The sequence below is a fragment of the Dreissena polymorpha genome, chromosome 2 (assembly GCF_020536995.1).
Source record: "Dreissena polymorpha isolate Duluth1 chromosome 2, UMN_Dpol_1.0, whole genome shotgun sequence".
Lineage (NCBI taxonomy): Eukaryota > Metazoa > Mollusca > Bivalvia > Myida > Dreissenidae > Dreissena > Dreissena polymorpha.
In genome coordinates, this window is record NC_068356.1 from 93,438,176 (window position 1) to 93,461,636 (window position 23,461).

General features: G+C 36.0%; 1 long non-coding RNA gene across 2 annotated transcripts; it reads left to right on the forward strand.

Moving 5' to 3' along the window:
* The first annotated feature begins 628 nt into the window (after positions 1-628).
* LOC127868084 (uncharacterized) lies at positions 629-23,217 on the forward strand. Of its 2 annotated transcripts, none has more exons than XR_008043879.1 (3): positions 629-722; positions 16,589-16,738; positions 22,269-23,217. It is a non-coding gene; the product is annotated as an uncharacterized LOC127868084 (long non-coding RNA). The 2 variants fall into 2 exon arrangements; XR_008043878.1 differs by lacking the exon at positions 629-722 and adding an exon at positions 7,157-7,250.
* Positions 23,218-23,461: the final 244 nt, after the last annotated feature.

Here is a 23,461-nt window from a genome sequence, read left to right on the forward strand (position 1 = left end):
TTCTCTTTTGTTAAGAAATGACCAAAAATCAGCTTTCCCAGTCATATTTTGCACTTGCAGATGATATTTCATTTTTACCTAAAGCTAGTTTAGGTTACAATATACCAAAAGATTTCCTACACAAATTCAATGTAAAAGCAATAACTTCAACAAAAAATAAAGTCAAACTTTTGCGCATAGAGACCCCCATAACCATACCTTTTCTTAAAGAACATTCCGAGCCGCAATGATTAAGACAATAAAAAAGGCGGTTCATGCGTTTTGCAAGAAAGAACTCGATGCGAATCAGCGGTCACTGTTTTACAGCCATCAATTTACCGGGTTCGTACCAGTGGATGAGGGTTTCCCGCCATCTGTCAAATTCTCATGTAGTCTTTAACCTTCAAGCAAATGAGTGAATTTCTGTTAAACATCAATGTTTTCCCTACCACATGCACAAAGACACTTCTAAAATAAAGTCATGGCTAGTGCCCACACAGAAAATTGTGTCTTCTTATAAATGATGTTTTGGTTTTTAAAGAGTATAGCATTGCACTCCCAAAAGATTTAGTATATGGTAACCTAAACACTAACAGACGCCATATTGAAAACTACGACCAACTTTCGGTATCAGTCTCTTTACGGCATTTTTTTTTTTGCCTTCCATTGTTGCCATAATTCCCATACGAAACTGACTCGACGTAAAAATTTCGCGCGGCCACCTTCGATAAATCTGTTGGCAAGTAAATGGTTCATGCATATATTTAAAGTTCATTTAGTAGTCTTTCTGCCTGCAAAAGACCCTTTCAGTATTGTTTCGTTTTTTAGAGTTTTCACCACCGTAAAGGTTATGAAGAATTAGGGCAAAAGCGGATCAAGCGTGACGTGTTTACATGAGTAAAACGCATGAAAAGGGGATGTCTCAAACGTTCGAAAAGCCATCCAATTTTGTTACTGGCATTAAAATTATGTGTAAAAGCTGTACGGGATGCTAACTGTTTTGTTATGGATACAATTTCAATGTACATTGTGTCATACATGTAAGCATAATTACAGTATTTTTTTCACCCATTTGGGAACGGGTCTGGTACCCATGCCATTGGGAATTTTTCGCGTCGTGAAATCACCAAATTGGGAAAAAAACGAGTCGCAAAATATTCCAATTAGGAAAAACCAAGTTGTGAATTGTACAAATTGAAGAATGGTATTTTAATTACTTTGTTTAACTTTTGTCAGTTTTAAATGACACAGAAAAGCATCATAAACTTTTATCCACAGTCACGCTCTATCGCACAAACAACATGCTATCGGAACACAGATTGTGTTACAATTATAGTTGCATTATTTTACCCTTGTAAAATTGCTGAATACAAGATGCGCATTGATGATTATAAACCTGCTGATTCAATTAAAACAAATAAAATCAACAATCAAGTATGAAGAAAACAACACAATAAGCAACCCTCTTACCGCATTAATTGTGCATCGAAGTGCTTAATATAAATAGTATTTACATACACCTCCCATCCAACCCACAATTTAAATAAAAATAAGAAATAAAAATTATAATTTTTTTGGAGGGGGGAGTATTTTTGGTATTATACATTTAATATTAATTTTGTCTTCTGAATAAAACATTATAATTACCCTATTATCAAACTCCAGTAGAAACAACAATAACACAATTTAAGAACACAAGTCTTTGACAATCACCACAGTGTTCCGAAAATGGCATCAATTAAACCCATCCCTCAAAATAGTCTGCAAGCAGTCAATGCTGTCGGTAGACATCGAAGGTCTTTGATGTTTGGGCCGATTTCTATGAGTTAAGACTGTAAACTTGTAACACTCTCAGCAGGTGGCAAAAAGGCATTGATCAATACTACGTTACCGGCAGCATGCAGTACTGTCAGATACATAACATAACATAACATGTGTTATGTTATGCAGTACTGTCAGATACAGTATTAATACATTTGCTCCATAGAGGATGCAATGTGTGAAAACTATCCGAGATTTGACATGATTGGATTATTCATATTTATTTTAATCGAGTGTGAGGCAATACATAATGTTTGCTGGCATATTATTTATGAATTTAGACAGTTTGTCAACCAGTTCCAGATAATCAGCAGTTTTGATTAATTTGTATTTAATTTTTTCATTATGCCCCAATAAAAACAAAATGATGAGTGTCTAAGGTATGCATTGGGTAAAGAAATAAATTAACAAAGACTAAGTTTTAGCAAGAAAGCTTTTGTATAATGCTTACAGGGGGTTTAGGTCCAGAAAGGCCGAAAACCATAAAGGCCGCACACATGTACCAAAAAGGCCGAATAACAAAAAGGCCCCAAAGCGTACCAAAAAGGCCAAAAAATGAACCAAAAAGACCTTAAAGCAATAATTGTTATTATAGGTTTCAAATTTTGTTTGCAAACAAATACTCATAAAAATGGAATAAGGCACAAAACAGGTATGAAGTTAATTATTTGCTTTATTTGTTGTTTATGTTTAAATATACATTTACGATATATACAGTCAATGTACAAGCACAATCACACAATTTATATAAGAAAAATATACAGTTACAACATCTACATCTATGGTATACTGCTGACAATTGTTAACGATTATTATTAGCAGGCGCGTTGTCTGGAAACAGTGTTAGTATTCTTGTTATGTGCAGATTAAAATCAGAAGGTGAAGATAGGATAAAAATAAGTGTAGAATACATGGATAAAAGATAAAAACACAGTTATAATTTAGAATTTGAAGGTTGGAGGAAGCTGCTCAGCAAAGATGTTTAAGCTGGCGCTTGATTGTATTGATATAGGTAAACTGTTCCATAGGCGAATGCTCTTTGGGAAGAAAAAATGTCCATGGTAGTTCGTCTTAGAATGAGGTATAAGGAAGTTCTGGTTTCTGGTTGGTATAAGATGGTTATGGTCAACATGTACAAGGTTGTGGTGGATTTTGTAGATGAGTGTGACTTGGCTTAGTTTGCGGCATTGTTCAAGGGTTTGCCAGTTTAGGGATGCTATCATGTTGACACACTGCTGGTGTAGGTGTAATCTAGATAGATGTATCTGGCGGCTGACCGTTGAACCTGTTCTACCTTATAAATAAGGTACTGTTGCCAAGGATCCCAAATTGATGAACAGTATTCTAATTGTGGTCTTACGTTAGTTTTGTATGCTCTTTCTTTTACTGCTTTGTTTTTAGCGAGACTGTTTTTGGAGAAAACCCGAGCTATTGTCATAGCCAGCTCAGTCATTGAAATTCAGATTTAAATTTACAAGCAAGTCGGGCTTGTACTATGGGAATTTGAACAAGCCCGAGTCAGATTTTACTAGCCCAAACATTTTTGTTAAAAATGCAGATGAACATAACATAAAACATCCAAAGAAGCATTCATTTATTCAATCTTTAGAATACAATACAAATCTCTTATTAATTTCATCTTCATTCAAGTTAGCTTCCTCGTCATCTGAGCCAGCCTCTTTCGGATCCTGAAATAAGAAGAAATTAATTTCACACACAGATTTCAATCAAATCACAATTATAAATATATACATAAAGTTTAGGTATAAAATTAGCAGAAATGTATCCCATATATCCATGTGAAAGAGAGAGCAAACCTGAACCACCAGAAAATATATAAGCAATTAAGTTCCAGGTTATTCTACAAAAAGCCAGTCGACAAATGCGTCAATCACAGTTACCTCAGATTCGCATTCCTCAACGACGTACTTGAATGACAACTGTTCGGCCATTACTCTCTGTGTCCCGAACGCAACGCAAAACATTTATTTTACATAATAGTTATCTGGGAACCACAAAACCATGCGCTTTATGCGCAGTAATCCAATTATCGGCTGATTGCCCAGCACATGTGTGCAGTGTGTTAAAACATAAGCGGCTGTTGATTTAAGCGGCTCAAAACTTTGTTTACAAATATTGAAAATGAAAGTGGAACTCGTTTTCTGTTTAATGAATTGTACAAGCACGTCGGGCTTGTAATAGTGGATTTCCTAAAAGCCCGAAAGAAAAAATACTAGTTTTTTGCTGTCGGACTAGTGCGAATTTCGACGACTGTGCCAGCTCGTCGTCCGACGTCCGCCGTAGGCGTCGTGATTAAACCTTAACATTGGCCATAACTTTATAAATATTGAAGATAGCACCTTGATATTTGGCATGCATGTGTATCTCATGGAGCTGCACATTTTCAGTGGTAAAATTTCAAGGTGAACATCATCCTTCAAGGTCTAGGTTCGTAAAATCAAAGTCAAGGGAAGTTATAAGCTTTAAATGGACATAGTTATCTGACCTGCCCACATATATATTTTTGTTAAATAAATCAAAGCGGCACAGTAGGCGGCATTGTGTTTCTGACAAACACATTGTGGTGAAAGGTCAAGGTCATCCTTTACGGTCTACGGTAAAAAATACAAATTTAAGGAAAGTAATAAGCTTTAAAAAGGGAGATAATTATTCAATACTGAACATAGCCACATTATATATTTGGCATGCACGTGTATCTCATGGAGCTGCACATTTGATTGGTCAATCACAGTCACGGTAGTGGCTTTTAATTATTTTCTGCTAAAAAAATAGATTTCTTGTAGACAATTATTTTCAAGGGAAGTAATTTATATAATTATAAATCTCATATTATATATTTCCTTACCAAGAATTGAAGTTTTTTTCACAGTTACTGTACAGATTTATTATTTTGATTATTTATAACTCAAATGATTGATTCGGCAAAGTTTTTTTTTTAAATGATATAATTATAATTTCTGTAATGTACTCGGTCAGCAGCTGGAGCGAGCTCGTCGCGACCGAGACCAGGAGCCGCCTGCAGAAGATTGATATCTCGCGGCTTGATCTTCTGCGGATGGCTCAGCAAATCCAGCTGAGTCCGTCACCCTCGAGCCGGACGTCTTCTTCACTGCTGAGACTGCTGTCATCTCCAGGATGCAGCGGATCCCCCAATAGGCTGTTTATCGTTGAGAGCTTGTCTGCCCGTACCGGTCCAGAGGTCCCGTCTGTAGAGGGACGGGTACGGCGGGACAGCAAGACCACCAGTGGAAGGACATACGGGACAGACTCGGGGTTCCTTCATTATGGGAGGGAACCCCTGAACATCGATGGGGTGGCTTTGAAGAGGGACCCCGGGAAGCGGTACCTAGTGCGCTCAACGTGCTGGGTAAACCGTCTCGGGGATGAAGACGACAGCCGGTGACAGCGAGAGGGGCCATAAAGGCAGAGCGGTGCTTGCACTCCCTTGGCGGAGGCGTACAGACAAGATTTGTCTTTGAATTGTCAACTACCAGTGCACATTAAGGTATCATTGGCTACCGTGCACTGGTCTATTTGGATCTAAATTATACCTTTGGCGAATACCCGGGAAGCCGGGGTAAATTTGACCTACTTTGGCTCTAAATTAATCTTTTTCCCCTGAAAGGTCACAGGGGCAGGTCGGGCTACCATAACCTCGTGAAGAGGCCAGTAGGACCTGTAAATAAACTCTGAAATAAAAAAAAAAGTTCATAACATACTTGTGGACTTATGTCCATAGATACATGATCAACTCTGGCTGTGATCTCTTTTAAACCACAGGCCTTGGTTGTCAGTGATGTCTGACATGGTCATAAGTGACTGTGAGACCCCCCCCCCCCCCCCCCAGTTGCATTGGACAAAATTCAAGGGAAGTAATAAGCTTTAAAGGGAGATGATTTCTATACCTGCCTAATGATAAATAGCAATTTTATTTCAAAGCAGCGCATTATCGGGCATTGTGTTTCTGCCGAACACATCTCTTGATATAATTATCATTTCTTACCTGTTCTAATTTGTGAATGCTAGTTTTCATTAAATACCAGGTGGACTTATGTCCATACATACCTCATGAACTCTGGCTATGATCTCTTTGATAAACCACAGACATGTGTTGTCACTGGCATACCCATAAACGCTTTTAATCTACACTTGGGACATTGCCTCCCATTGAGCGAATTCGTTCGCTCATTTATTGCTCAGATGTCTTCTTTTTTTTTCAAGACCTTTATCTTACTGAAATTAATCATCCGTAATAAACGAAACAAAATCACTTATTTTTCGTGTTTTTATTTTTTAATCGTAAATTTAGACTTTATTACAAAAATTAAATAAAGACACACATTTAGGAAATCTAGAGAACACCATTGGAACTATTCAATTTAATTTAAGGCTCCATGTAACTTACACGGTTTCTTATTGAGTATCTCCGGAATCATAGAAGTACGGTATTTTATTAAAAAATATTAAAGGCAAATATCTACTTTTCAATAATTTTTACTACCTCGGTTTGAAGTCTTTCAAAGTTTCGCCAATTAATATTTTCGGCCCTATTTACGCTAAGATCACAAAGTTTACTTCAGACTTTAGATATTTATATAAACTTTATATTTTTCATTGAATAATTTTATTCCATAAAGAAATCATTACATTTTATACAAAGGCATTACTAAAAGGTACTGTATGCTTAAAAAAGCAAACTTGGCTTTAAACATTACGTGTTGTCACTGAATATTGTTGCAGAGACACATATTTTATAAATCTATCGTGTATATATCTTATTTAACTTATATTGATTAACAATGTTTAACAAATCGACACTTAGTTTCATGTTTCAATTGTTTTCAATCCTACTATGCGAAGTCATTAAGTACTGTTTATTGGAATAAAGCGGGTGTACACTATGATTAGGCTGTAATCTGCCAAATTCTTCAGTCCCGTCAGGATCAGCGGGGCACGTGATAGCCAATATGGCGGCGGTCAATTTATCGATTCTGGGATTGTCGATTGTCATAGCCAGCTCGTCGTCAGCCGTCCGTCGGTGTCGTGCTAAAACTTTGACATTTTGCTCTAAAATCAAAGTGCTTCCACCTACATCTTTGAAACTTCATATGTGGATGCACCTTGATGAGTTCTACACGCCACACCCATTTTGGGGTCATTAGGTCAAAGGTCAAGGTCTTTGTGACCTCTTTAAAAAAAAAATCTGACAAGCTTTCATTTATTAAAAAATGAACCCTCAGCACTCCCAAAAGATTTAGTATATGGTAACCTAAACACTAACAGACGCCATATTGAAAACTACGACCAACTTTCGGTATCAGTCTCTTTACGGCATTTTTTTTTTGCCTTCCATTGTTGCCATAATTCCCATACGAAACTGACTCGACGTAAAAATTTCGCGCGGCCACCTTCGATAAATCTGTTGGCAAGTAAATGGTTTATGCATATATTTAAAGTTCATTTAGTAGTCTTTCTGCCTGCAAAAGACCCTTTCAGTATTGTTTCGTTTTTTAGAGTTTTCACCACCGTAAAGGTTATGAAGAATTAGGGCAAAAGCGGATCAAGCGTGACGTGTTTACATGAGTAAAACGCATGAAAAGGGGATGTCTCAAACGTTCGAAAAGCCATCCAATTTTGTTACTGGCATTAAAATTATGTGTAAAAGCTGTACGGGATGCTAACTGTTTTGTTATGGATACAATTTCAATGTACATTGTGTCATACATGTAAGCATAATTACAGTATTTTTTTCACCCATTTGGGAACGGGTCTGGTACCCATGCCATTGGGAATTTTTCGCGTCGTGAAATCACCAAATTGGGAAAAAAACGAGTCGCAAAATATTCCAATTAGGAAAAACCAAGTTGTGAATTGTACAAATTGAAGAATGGTATTTTAATTACTTTGTTTAACTTTTGTCAGTTTTAAATGACACAGAAAAGCATCATAAACTTTTATCCACAGTCACGCTCTATCGCACAAACAACATGCTATCGGAACACAGATTGTGTTACAATTATAGTTGCATTATTTTACCCTTGTAAAATTGCTGAATACAAGATGCGCATTGATGATTATAAACCTGCTGATTCAATTAAAACAAATAAAATCAACAATCAAGTATGAAGAAAACAACACAATAAGCAACCCTCTTACCGCATTAATTGTGCATCGAAGTGCTTAATATAAATAGTATTTACATACACCTCCCATCCAACCCACAATTTAAATAAAAATAAGAAATAAAAATTATAATTTTTTTGGAGGGGGGAGTATTTTTGGTATTATACATTTAATATTAATTTTGTCTTCTGAATAAAACATTATAATTACCCTATTATCAAACTCCAGTAGAAACAACAATAACACAATTTAAGAACACAAGTCTTTGACAATCACCACAGTGTTCCGAAAATGGCATCAATTAAACCCATCCCTCAAAATAGTCTGCAAGCAGTCAATGCTGTCGGTAGACATCGAAGGTCTTTGATGTTTGGGCCGATTTCTATGAGTTAAGACTGTAAACTTGTAACACTCTCAGCAGGTGGCAAAAAGGCATTGATCAATACTACGTTACCGGCAGCATGCAGTACTGTCAGATACATAACATAACATAACATGTGTTATGTTATGCAGTACTGTCAGATACAGTATTAATACATTTGCTCCATAGAGGATGCAATGTGTGAAAACTATCCGAGATTTGACATGATTGGATTATTCATATTTATTTTAATCGAGTGTGAGGCAATACATAATGTTTGCTGGCATATTATTTATGAATTTAGACAGTTTGTCAACCAGTTCCAGATAATCAGCAGTTTTGATTAATTTGTATTTAATTTTTTCATTATGCCCCAATAAAAACAAAATGATGAGTGTCTAAGGTATGCATTGGGTAAAGAAATAAATTAACAAAGACTAAGTTTTAGCAAGAAAGCTTTTGTATAATGCTTACAGGGGGTTTAGGTCCAGAAAGGCCGAAAACCATAAAGGCCGCACACATGTACCAAAAAGGCCGAATAACAAAAAGGCCCCAAAGCGTACCAAAAAGGCCAAAAAATGAACCAAAAAGACCTTAAAGCAATAATTGTTATTATAGGTTTCAAATTTTGTTTGCAAACAAATACTCATAAAAATGGAATAAGGCACAAAACAGGTATGAAGTTAATTATTTGCTTTATTTGTTGTTTATGTTTAAATATACATTTACGATATATACAGTCAATGTACAAGCACAATCACACAATTTATATAAGAAAAATATACAGTTACAACATCTACATCTATGGTATACTGCTGACAATTGTTAACGATTATTATTAGCAGGCGCGTTGTCTGGAAACAGTGTTAGTATTCTTGTTATGTGCAGATTAAAATCAGAAGGTGAAGATAGGATAAAAATAAGTGTAGAATACATGGATAAAAGATAAAAACACAGTTATAATTTAGAATTTGAAGGTTGGAGGAAGCTGCTCAGCAAAGATGTTTAAGCTGGCGCTTGATTGTATTGATATAGGTAAACTGTTCCATAGGCGAATGCTCTTTGGGAAGAAAAAATGTGCATGGTAGTTCGTCTTAGAATGAGGTATAAGGAAGTTCTGGTTTCTGGTTGGTATAAGATGGTTATGGTCAACATGTACAAGGTTGTGGTGGATTTTGTAGATGAGTGTGACTTGGCTTAGTTTGCGGCATTGTTCAAGGGTTTGCCAGTTTAGGGATGCTATCATGTTGACACACTGCTGGTGTAGGTGTAATCTAGATAGATGTATCTGGCGGCTGACCGTTGAACCTGTTCTACCTTATAAATAAGGTACTGTTGCCAAGGATCCCAAATTGATGAACAGTATTCTAATTGTGGTCTTACGTTAGTTTTGTATGCTCTTTCTTTTACTGCTTTGTTTTTAGCGAGACTGTTTTTGGAGAAAACCCGAGCTATTGTCATAGCCAGCTCAGTCATTGAAATTCAGATTTAAATTTACAAGCAAGTCGGGCTTGTACTATGGGAATTTGAACAAGCCCGAGTCAGATTTTACTAGCCCAAACATTTTTGTTAAAAATGCAGATGAACATAACATAAAACATCCAAAGAAGCATTCATTTATTCAATCTTTAGAATACAATACAAATCTCTTATTAATTTCATCTTCATTCAAGTTAGCTTCCTCGTCATCTGAGCCAGCCTCTTTCGGATCCTGAAATAAGAAGAAATTAATTTCACACACAGATTTCAATCAAATCACAATTATAAATATATACATAAAGTTTAGGTATAAAATTAGCAGAAATGTATCCCATATATCCATGTGAAAGAGAGAGCAAACCTGAACCACCAGAAAATATATAAGCAATTAAGTTCCAGGTTATTCTACAAAAAGCCAGTCGACAAATGCGTCAATCACAGTTACCTCAGATTCGCATTCCTCAACGACGTACTTGAATGACAACTGTTCGGCCATTACTCTCTGTGTCCCGAACGCAACGCAAAACATTTATTTTACATAATAGTTATCTGGGAACCACAAAACCATGCGCTTTATGCGCAGTAATCCAATTATCGGCTGATTGCCCAGCACATGTGTGCAGTGTGTTAAAACATAAGCGGCTGTTGATTTAAGCGGCTCAAAACTTTGTTTACAAATATTGAAAATGAAAGTGGAACTCGTTTTCTGTTTAATGAATTGTACAAGCACGTCGGGCTTGTAATAGTGGATTTCCTAAAAGCCCGAAAGAAAAAATACTAGTTTTTTGCTGTCGGACTAGTGCGAATTTCGACGACTGTGCCAGCTCGTCGTCCGACGTCCGCCGTAGGCGTCGTGCTAAAACCTTAACATTGGCCATAACTTTATAAATATTGAAGATAGCACCTTGATATTTGGCATGCATGAGGATCTCATGGAGCTGCACATTTTCAGTGGTAAAATTTCAAGGTGAACATCATCCTTCAAGGTCTAGGTTCGTAAAATCAAAGTCAAGGGAAGTTATAAGCTTTAAATGGACATAGTTATCTGACCTGCCCACATATATATTTTTGTTAAATAAATCAAAGCGGCACAGTAGGCGGCATTGTGTTTCTGACAAACACATTGTGGTGAAAGGTCAAGGTCATCCTTTACGGTCTACGGTAAAAAAATACAAATTTAAGGAAAGTAATAAGCTTTAAAAAGGGAGATAATTATTCAATACTGAACATAGCCACATTATATATTTGGCATGCACGTGTATCTCATGGAGCTGCACATTTGATTGGTCAATCACAGTCACGGTAGTGGCTTTTAATTATTTTCTGCTAAAAAAATAGATTTCTTGTAGACAATTATTTTCAAGGGAAGTAATTTATATAATTATAAATCTCATATTATATATTTCCTTACCAAGAATTGAAGTTTTTTTCACAGTTACTGTACAGATTTATTATTTTGATTATTTATAACTCAAATGATTGATTCGGCAAAGTTTTTTTTTTTAAATGATATAATTATAATTTCTGTAATGTACTCGGTCAGCAGCTGGAGCGAGCTCGTCGCGACCGAGACCAGGAGCCGCCTGCAGAAGATTGATATCTCGCGGCTTGATCTTCTGCGGATGGCTCAGCAAATCCAGCTGAGTCCGTCACCCTCGAGCCGGACGTCTTCTTCACTGCTGAGACTGCTGTCATCTCCAGGATGCAGCGGATCCCCCAATAGGCTGTTTATCGTTGAGAGCTTGTCCGCCCGTACCGGTCCAGAGGTCCCGTCTGTAGAGGGACGGGTACGGCGGGACAGCAAGACCACCAGTGGAAGGACATACGGGACAGACTCGGGGTTCCTTCATTATGGGAGGGAACCCCTGAACATCGATGGGGTGGCTTTGAAGAGGGACCCCGGGAAGCGGTACCTAGTGCGCTCAACGTGCTGGGTAAACCGTCTCGGGGATGAAGACGACAGCCGGTGACAGCGAGAGGGGCCATAAAGGCAGAGCGGTGCTTGCACTCCCTTGGCGGAGGCGTACAGACAAGATTTGTCTTTGAATTGTCAACTACCAGTGCACATTAAGGTCTCATTGGCTACCGTGCACTGGTCTATTTGGATCTAAATTATACCTTTGGCGAATACCCGGGAAGCCGGGGTAAATTTGACCTACTTTGGCTCTAAATTAATCTTTTTCCCCTGAAAGGTCACAGGGGCAGGTCGGGCTACCATAACCTCGTGAAGAGGCCAGTAGGACCTGTAAATAAACTCTGAAATAAAAAAAAAAGTTCATAACATACTTGTGGACTTATGTCCATAGATACATGATCAACTCTGGCTGTGATCTCTTTTAAACCACAGGCCTTGGTTGTCAGTGATGTCTGACATGGTCATAAGTGACTGTGAGACCCCCCCCCCCAGTTGCATTGGACAAAATTCAAGGGAAGTAATAAGCTTTAAAGGGAGATGATTTCTATACCTGCCTAATGATAAATAGCAATTTTATTTCAAAGCAGCGCATTATCGGGCATTGTGTTTCTGCCGAACACATCTCTTGATATAATTATCATTTCTTACCTGTTCTAATTTGTGAATGCTAGTTTTCATTAAATACCAGGTGGACTTATGTCCATACATACCTCATGAACTCTGGCTATGATCTCTTTGATAAACCACAGACATGTGTTGTCACTGGCATACCCATAAACGCTTTTAATCTACACTTGGGACATTGCCTCCCATTGAGCGAATTCGTTCGCTCATTTATTGCTCAGATGTCTTCTTTTTTTTTCAAGACCTTTATCTTACTGAAATTAATCATCCGTAATAAACGAAACAAAATCACTTATTTTTCGTGTTTTTATTTTTTAATCGTAAATTTAGACTTTATTACAAAAATTAAATAAAGTCACACATTTAGGAAATCTAGAGAACACCATTGGAACTATTCAATTTAATTTAAGGCTCTATGTAACTTACACGGTTTCTTATTGAGTATCTCCGGAATCATAGAAGTACGGTATTTTATTAAAAAATATTAAAGGCAAATATCTACTTTTCAATAATTTTTACTACCTCGGTTTGAAGTCTTTCAAAGTTTCGCCAATTAATATTTTCGGCCCTATTTACGCTAAGATCACAAAGTTTACTTCAGACTTTAGATATTTATATAAACTTTATATTTTTCATTGAATAATTTTATTCCATAAAGAAATCATTACATTTTATACAAAGGCATTACTAAAAGGTACTGTATGCTTAAAAAAGCAAACTTGGCTTTAAACATTACGTGTTGTCACTGAATATTGTTGCAGAGACACATATTTTATAAATCTATCGTGTATATATCTTATTTAACTTATATTGATTAACAATGTTTAACAAATCGACACTTAGTTTCATGTTTCAATTGTTTTCAATCCTACTATGCGAAGTCATTAAGTACTGTTTATTGGAATAAAGCGGGTGTACACTATGATTAGGCTGTAATCTGCCAAATTCTTCAGTCCCGTCAGGATCAGCGGGGCACGTGATAGCCAATATGGCGGCGGTCAATTTATCGATTCTGGGATTGTCGATTGTCATAGCCAGCTCGTCGTCAGCCGTCCGTCGGTGTCGTGCTAAAACTTTGACATTTTGCTCTAAAATCAAAGTGCTTCCACCTACATCTTTGAAACTTCATATGTGGATGCACCTTGATGAGTTCTACACGCCACACCCATTTTGGGGTCATTAGGTCAAAGGTCAAGGTCTTTGTGACCTCTTTAAAAAAAAAATCTGACAAGCTTTCATTTATTAAAAAATGAACCCTCAGCCAAGGGTGCCCCGTTATGCGGTGCTCTTGCTGGTTTTTATGTTGCGTTTGATGAATCTTAAGGAGTTGTTTGCTATTAAGGTGATGTTGTTGATATGATTAGTCCATGTTAGGTCCTTTGTAATTTTTACGCCTAGATATTTTGCGTCAGTTGTTTTGAGGTCAATACTGTGGAGTTTATATTGGTGAAGTATGGGCTTCCATTTGCGAGTAATCCTAAGTACTTCGCACTTGTCCGTATTGAACTGCATGGACCAATCTGACTTTCATTTTTCGAGGCAAATGAGGTCATTTTGGAGTGTATGAGCATCTGTGGAGGATTTGATTGTGAGATATAGTATATAGTCGTCCGCAAATAGTCTGGTTCTGCTTTTGATATTATCGGGAAGGTCATTAATATAGGATATGAATAAACAAGGCCCTAATACTGACCCTTGAGGGACGCCTGAGAGGACTGGGAGATTTTCAGAGTTTTGGCCTTCAACGACGACCTGTTGGGTTCGGGCTTGGAGAAACAAGCGGATCCATGAGGTAACCTGGTCATTTATGCCTAATCTTTTAAGTTTATGGATAAGTTTATGATGATCCACCTTGTCGAACGCTTTACTGAAGTCCATGACTACAACGTCTGTTTGTTGGCCATTTTCAAGGCTGTCATGGACTTCCTGTGTGAAACCAATTAGTTGCGTCTCACAGCTGTGTTTGGATCTAAAACCATGTTGGTAGGGGTTAAGGATGTTATTTCTGTCAAAGGACATAACATACAAGCAAACATTTACATACGTTATACAGTCCCACTGACAAAATACAACATAATTACAAAATAATATTGTGAAACATGTGATTTCTATTATTTATTAAATCAAATGGCGTACGACATAAAACATTCTTTATTACAAAGTATACATAATTTCAATTAATTTAAATTACATAATAATATTGTTTAACATGTGAATTCTATTTTCTTATAAATCAAAATGGAGTACGACATAAAATATGTATGAACTTTTTTCATTTTCTTTTTTACAAAAAATACATAGTTAAGAAACTATTTTAAAATGCGCAAGTAATTATCAATAGGTGTCATGTTACACCAAAGGTGGGCGTTCTACTAATCAGTTATCAAAACAGATGCCGCAAACTGTGAATGACCCTTGACACACGGATGCCCGGTCTGATTAGGGAGTTTTTTTTGTACATGCAAATTCTTTCAACTTCTTATATTTTAAAAATTGCAAAAAAAATAGTTTAAGAGGAAATTAATAATATATATTGATATATTATGTACTTATATATGTTAAAAATATTAAATCTTTGTCTTTTAGCAGTCACTGAGTCGATAATTCGCGATATTTTTGCCGACTTTGATTATAAAATTAACGGTTTTTAAGTAGAATAATAAACAAGTTACGACTTATTTAATAGATATTATAATTATATTAAACATAGCTATACAATGATAATACAAAATATTGTATGGCCTTTCTGGTATACCATGAGGCCTTTTTGGTTCACTTATTCGGCCTTTTTGGGAAGGCCTTTTTTGGTACTATACCTTACAGGGGGGATAAATGCAGCAAAAAGTTAACCGGAACTAATTGAATGAGTTATGTTTTGAAATGTGCATATGGATATAGAAGTCTTTATTATTTTCAAAAAAACTTTTTGCTGATTGAAAACAACTGCCATGACAATGTTTTGAAATACTAATTTTGTAAGTTGAATGATTTTCAATTATTTTCCGAAGGGTGAACTTAAATTGGCTATTTTGAAAAAAAACTGCATAATTTGCCGTCTGGCCTAACCTGTTATCATACAAATAAATTTTACCCTTTATTTTTACATCTTCTCACATTTACACTAAATCCCGAAAGTAATTATTGTGGTCATTAACGTTTTTGCCGGGTTATTCTAAACTGGTTGACTGACTGTATATATTGCCATAGATTATTTTTGTGCCAGATTGTCGTAGTGTCTTAGTGTAATTTATTAGCCCAAGTAGTATTAAATGATTGATTATTCTTACCTGAAATTAAAGTAAATAATTAAATTCCATTCTTACCTGCAATTTAAGTAAATAATTAAAATCCATTTGTGTCTATCTTATCCTGACTAAGTCTAAAATATTTGTATTTCCTAGTGTATAATTGAAATGTGATACTTTGAAGAGGAGAGAGAATGTTCTTCATTTTCAAACTGTAAAAAATAAAATGATTTCCTTTCTTTAATCATGTTTAGAGAATGACCTTAATTTTTAAACTGTGAAAAAATCAAACAGTTTCCTTCTTAAATCATGTTTACAAAAAGCTGGTGGTGCCATCAAATGGTGTTTATTTGTGGTATAAATAAAGTAATTAGGTACATGTAAGTATGTAGTTATAAAATTATCACGGTCATTTTCAAATTTTTTTTTTAGTTAAGTTCTATCCACTTTTAACGTGACTGTATTAACCCATTTATGCCTAGTGGACTCTCCCATCCTTCTAAATTGGATCAATTTATTTCCAAAATTAGGGATGTCTAGTATATTTATTTCTATATTTATGGCCCCCTTCGAAGAATAGGGGGAATATTGTTTTGCACATGTCGGTCTGTCGGTCCGTACACCAGATGGTTTCCGGATGATGACTCAAGAATGCTTAGGCCTAGGATCATGAAACTTCATAGGTTGATCATGACTGGCAGATGACCCCTATTGATTTTCAGGTCAAAGGTCAAGGTCACAGTGACTCGAAATAGTAAAATGGTTTCCGGATGATAACTCAAGAATGCTTACGCCTAGGATCATGAAACTTCATTGGTACATTGATCATGACTGGCAGATGACCCCTATTGATTTTCAGGTCACTAGGTCAAAGGCTAAGGTCTCAGTGACAAAAACGTATTCACACAATGGCTGCCACTACAACTGACAGCCCATACGGGGGGCATGCATGTTTTACAAACAGCCCTTGTTTGCTGAATGTTGCTATTTTTTCCTTGCATGACTTTTATCTTTTTGCAGACAATGGGTGAAAAAAAACGAAAAGTTCTTGAAGTTGCAGCCCTTTCCAAGAGTCCTTCGCAGACATCTGCCAGAAAAATCGCCCGAAAATACAGCGGAAAGTGTATGACACCAGTTAAGGCAGCCAATGTGTGGAGAGCTTTAGAAAGCGTATGTAAAAATACTATGTCTTTAAGAAAAAAAGCAAGAGAAAATGTTTTTTCATATTGTTTTTATGCTCCCCCCAAAAAGATTTGGGGGGAGCATATAGTCGCCGCTTTGTTTGTCCATGCGTGTGTCCGTCTGTCCGTGCACAATTTTTGTCTGGGCTAATTCTCAGCAATTAATGACCGGAATTCAATTCAAATTTATGGGAAGCTTCACCACCAAGAGGAGATGTGCATATTATCAGTCCGTTATGGTCGGACGATTTTTCACATAGTTATGGCCCTTTGAAATTTTCTATAAACTGTACATATAGTGCAATTCTTGTCCATGCTATTTCTCCCCAACTACTGACTGGAATTAAATGAAGCTTTATGGTAAGCTTAACTACCTTCAGGAGATGCGCATGTTAATTGTGGGTTCTGGTTAGATGATTTATTTTTAGAGTTATGGCTGTTTGAAATTTTATAGTTGCTAAACCATCCATCGTATTATTTTGTCCAAAGTTATGCCCCTCAAGACGTTTCCTTTAATCTGAATATATAGTGCATTATTGTGACAAAAAAAACCTTGGGGAGCATCACCAGTCTCCGGCGGTTGCTTGTCTGTACAGGTGTTACAGTGGTGAAGTAGAGAATAATAAGGTGAAAGGTCCCCAAACGATATTCACAAAGATGGAAGAGGAAAGGATGGCGTCCTGTCTGAGTGAAATGGCTCAGAGAGGCATGGGGCTACGTGTTTGTGAATTTCTTGACTTTGTTCAAGGGGTAGTTAAGAAAGAAAATAGGCAGACACTATTCCACGACGGAAGATCCAGTTACCAATGGTACACTGCATTCAAGAACAGGAATGCCCACATAATAGACACCCGCACAGAGACATCACTTGAGTTATAACGGGCCTAATTAACAAAAGATGTGACTGATCTATGGTACAGTAACTTTTTCGACTTCCTTAAAAGTATTAATTGCAGGGCTGCCACTTAACTTGAAAAGTCAGGGAAATTTGATTTTTGTTCAAGGCAGTCTTTCCGAAATACCGTCGGTCCTCGGATTTTTCCGATAATAATTATGAAAATCCGGAAATGATTCTAATATTGCCGGACCTCGTGTCCGGTAATAAAATTGTGGCGAAATTTGGAATTCCACAAGCTTTTTCCAGAAAAGTTTCAAGGCAAAAGTAAGGAATTTACCGAGTTATTTATGAATACTCCAATCATAAAAAACATTTTTTTATTGGTTTCATTTCTTGAATTGAATAAAATGAAAACAAAATCACCAGTTATATATCTGGATACTCTGTTTTCCTTCGAACTCCTGTGTAGATATTGTCAGATCGCTTCGAACTCCTGTGTAGGTGTTGACAGATCGCGGGAAGATCACAATGACCTGTGTTAATGCCCTGTTTGCTTACGAATTTATCGGATATAACGGGAACCAAAAGTATATGGTATCGATTCTCTCCCTTTGCGAATCTACTCATATAGTGATGACTTGGTGTGTAATTTGCAATGACGACGCAGCAAAAATCTTTGGATACCGTATATGCACTGATAATATTACAATATTGTTAAAAATGTCACCTTTGTGTCTTTCGTCGTCATTTTTTACTTTTTGGGCCTGAAATAATCAGTCTGGGCCGGAAATGGCTGCATGATTGTAGGACCTCATTGCCGGCAATAAATTATAATTTTGGGAAGGACTGCTTCAAGGTCAGTGAAAAGTCAGGGAATTTCAAAAATGGTCAGTGAAAAATGAAATTTCACAAAAGTCAGTGAAAAGTCAGGGAAAAATAAAATTTTGGGTCGATGCAAAAGCTATTTAGTGGCTATGGCAGTCTTCAGGTATCATTTGTTTTAACAGATTCAACAGTATATTTTTTATTTGAAATGTTTCGACTATTCCTATGTACATAAAACATTAACATGTGTAAAGCATGTTCAAAAATGTATATTTTTCTATTTTTTTATCTTAGATTAATTTTTTGTATCCTTGAAGGCTGAAAGGCTGTGCAACCCTTGACCCCAGAGCTGATTAATTCTATATTTTATGCTTTGCAGGATCAGTAGAGATGACAGCATGAAAGAGCTATACAAACTTTGCATATTAGTCCCCTAACGGTAAAACCAGAGGGGACTTATGGTTTGCGCTCTGTGCGCCTGTCTGTCTGTCACACTTTTCTGGATCCTGCGATAACTTTAAAAGTTCTTCATATTTTTTCATGAAACTCGAAACATGTGTAGATGGCAATATGGAGATTATGCACATCATTTCATTTTGTTCCTACGTCAAGAATTCTGGTTGCTATTGCAACAAATAAGACTAGAAATATTGCTGAAAATGGTGGAGTTTCACCGGTAGGGGACTTTTATTGCTTGGCAATAGACCAGAGTTCATTGTTATTGTTTTGATTCCTGATATTCGCGCATGCGCAATGCACTGGTAGGCAAAAGCATTGCTTTCAGCTTACGCAAAGCAGGGACCTATACAAACAAAGTTTGTATAGGTCCCTGCGCAAAGCATATGGATAACGAGACTTGTTTAGTCAATAAATCGAAAAGAAACTTTAAAAAAAAACATCTAAATAATATTTAAAAAATATAATATTTAGTGCCAAAAGAATGCATTAACACATTTATTTGCATTTTAAAAGAACGCGTCATTGGCATCAAAGTAATTGAGATTGTCTGAAGACTAAACGACAGACAATTCGACACAACAAAGAGCTCTATGCATTAGCCGTATTTTTATTTGCAGAAAAGCTTCAATAAAAATAATGATACATCTAATTATAAAATTATAATTATCAATTGCATGCGTAAACTTAAGTAATAAAAAATTAGTGACAGTGTTTCATTGAAAATAAACGTACTACAAAGCCCTACTAAAAGCGAAGTTCATGACGGTATTTACATGTAATTTTAATTTGGATGGGTGTTGTTCAGAGAATCACTTGAGGAATATTAACATACAACTGAAAAACACAACCTCACATGATGCAAATTGAACTGTGTATTCATGTATATTGTAAACTCGTTACTAGTGATCGAGTATGAGTGACAACTATCTAACATTTAACACAAACACACACAACATAATATATATACATATATTATATAATATATACATATTGTTTCATTATTATTTACCCCCAATGATGTCAAACGTAATTTCTTGTTTTTATGATGTATTTCGTGCATTGCCGTAACGTTACATCTTCATACGGAATGACGTATTTATAATTAACCGATACCCGCTAAATACGTTAAATATTTTTTACTTACATTTTATAATTTATAAATACTTTATTTTTTTATAAATAAAACGGGCTTGTATTTTTACCGTGTTCAATTTCCGATAATCTATAGACTTCAAATTTGTACAATATGTAACATATCTAATTTATGCAACTGTTAAGTATGTCGGCGGTAAATTTATTCAACCAAATGCCTAGTTACTTAATACTACCAGAATGAAGACATGGTGGCATCATCAATTGCGTTTAATGACCAGACTCATCTGCCACCTAGTGTGGTTAATGACACCATGTTGTTAGTTAGGTCTGGACAATATCTGATCAAAACGAGATAATCGGATTATGCAGAACAAAGGGCAATTAAACACCGGAATACAAAGGCTTAAACGATTTTAAGATTGACGCAAACATTCAAATGAAAACTATTGCATTTAATTTAATTAAATGTTTATTTAATGTGTCAACATGTTATAGTTTTCCCGGACCAGGGTATAGGTCCCTGCCCAGACTAATACCATTATGGTTAATTTGCAAATGTTTTTTATTTGGAATTGATCTATTTATTCATTGTGTTCAATCTTATCTGTTTCAGTAAAGTAGAACAACTTGTTGGCATGTTGAAAAATAAAATCTAAATATAATCGTTTAAATATAACCGATCACGCTCTATTTCTCCCCATTTATTGTATCTTTCTTTTGCGTACCAATATAGTCCGGATTTAAACACGCAGGTGCGCGTGACGTCACCGATAATCCGAAGTCACCGTTATTTTGAAAGTATTTTCGGGTCCCAATTTTGGTTCTTTGTTTAATGTAAAATTTCATTGTTAATCCGAACTTCGTTAAACCGAAGAAATCGTTTATTCGAAGTGATTCAGTCGGTCCCAACACTATAATTCGAACATTATTATCAATCTTTAATCCGAAGTCAAAACTTCAAAATACTGAGCGTAATTTCACACCTTTGTCGTGGCGCGTCAAAAGCCGATAATTATACGTTTGTCGTCTGCGCAACAGGAAAACCCTTTAGATACATCAAAAGCAAGAAATGCTCTCCAAGTGTTTGAAGACTCACTCTCTACTCCAGTGCGTATCAAATACAAAAGACGACTTGAGGAAGCGTTTGACATACATGGTGAATCACCATGCTATGATGTTTATGCCAAAATGCATGCCAAAGCATATCCATCTAATAACACACGAGTGGACAATACAAGACAGATTTCTGGTTAAGCGTTGCTTGCAAGACACTGCACTTATGAAGACAACTGAGTCAACTGCTGAGAACTGTTCATTGAATCTTCCTTCCATATCAGGTCTGATTTCCCCAGCGTTAAGTGAAGCATTGGTCTTTCCAAAAGCTCATGCTTCAATAAAACCTGTAAGAAGAACATTGATAAATTCCCTGCCAGACAATCTTACTTCTCCAGAAAGTATACATTGGCACTCAAAGAACTGGAGAAAATGAAACTGTTTGCTGAAAAAGAGAAGAAAGCAAAAGCTAAATTCTTGAAAAAAAACTACAGAAAACTAATCAGTCAATGGAACATAAACAGATAAGCTCGAAGGAAAAACAGCCAAAGAAAAAGAACATTACATGACATTCTAGTATTGGAAAAGCAAACAGTAGCCAATCAAATGAGTATTGTCGTGGTTGCTTAGTAACCCAGACATGCAGTCAGGTGCTGAACAGATGTGGTTGCAAAGTGACAAATGTGATGGGTGGCTTCATGCAGACTGCATCTCTGGTCCTGTGGACAAAAATGAACCATTCATTTGTCCGGATTGTGTGTAAAGAAATGTAAATGAAAACAAGCAGATTATAAGAATTTATATTGTTAGTGTATTTTGCAGAAACCATGTATCCATTAATTTGTTATTTAAAAAACATGCTATTTTTACATGCTATTGTTAAACATCAAATCTTAATCCTTGTAAACAATGTTATAGCTATTCTCTATACAGTTCAAGCTTCTCTACTTATCTGTTAATTAGTGTTATGCATTGTGTATAGTTTAGATGGCAACATGGTGAACTTTATTATCTTAACAGCTTTTGAATTTGAACTTTGATAAATAGTTCATGTGCACATATCTAAAAAGGTTAAATTAAACTTCATATTTACAGTCACCATGAATTTTAGATGTGAAGGACACTTTGCACACTAAACATTCCTGTGTTATTTGTCCTTGAACACGGCTGACATGTGCTGGGGTTTAAATAATATTTTACAAAGTTATAGTTGTTGATTATTAACAGTATATGTATTTGTCTGTTTCAGGTAGGCAGGGATGAGGCTTATTATTGGGTAGCGGCCACCAGTCCGTCCAACACTGCTCCATCAACATCAATGCTTCTCGGGTCAGTAGCCGCCACCAGACTGTCAACCACTGCTCCATCAACATCAAGGCCTTCTCGGGTCAGTAGCCGCCACCAGACTGTCAACCTATGCTCCATCAACATCAAGGCTTCATAAGACCGTCACAACCACCAGTCCATCAAAGACAATCATAATTGACAATTCAGTGATTAAGGGATACCATGTTTTTAAAATCAAACCACCTGTTACAGACACTAACTTTAATGTTGACCGGGAGTATACCAAACTGATAGATAAAAATGCTTGTCTGGTGTGGATGCCTGACATTTCTTAATTTAATATGTCTTTGCATGACATGTACACAGTTGAAAAAAGACACTTAAAATTGTTAGATATTCCAGGCTTACCAGTAGGCCATGTTCACGGCATATTGTCGAGCTTCTTTCGCAGAATTTTGGACTCTGATGGCAATATTTATGCGATTGTGACAGGAGAGCCATGTCCATGTTTCCCAATATGGCCTGCCCCACATGAGAAGGGAGGTGGCGTTGTTATACCTTGTAGATATGTTTTGGTTGTTGATGATGCTGGCAGCATTTTTGCCACTCTTACTGAAGTTCTTTTAAAATGCTCAGATCTCTTCACCTTTTTTACTCCATTCAGTCATTCAGTTGAATCATTTCTAGTCATTGTAACTAGTAAAGTCTGTTTCAGTAAGTCATATTGTCTACAATAGTTATAATCTTAATAATGTTGTTTGATGTGTTCCCATTTTACATTGATATTTTTTTTAACATTGATGTTATTTAAGTTCTTGTGTGTAGTTGTTTTAGTTTTGTTTTGTTTGATACTGTTTTTGATAGTTTAGAACTACACTGATTGTTTACTGTTTTACATGATGATTTATATTTAATTATCTGTGATCCCATTGATTATACTATATATTGTATTAAAATGTATGCAAATTCTTTTGAATCTTCCAATAAATGATCTCAATCATGTGTTATCTTCATGTTTTATTTGTATTTCGTGTTAAACATTGATAAGAAATGATTCAAGCAATATAAATGTTTTGTAAGTTATTCATTTCTGTTGGATCTATTCAAGATTTTCAACAGATTATTCACACTGAAACAATATATGTATCTCCAAGT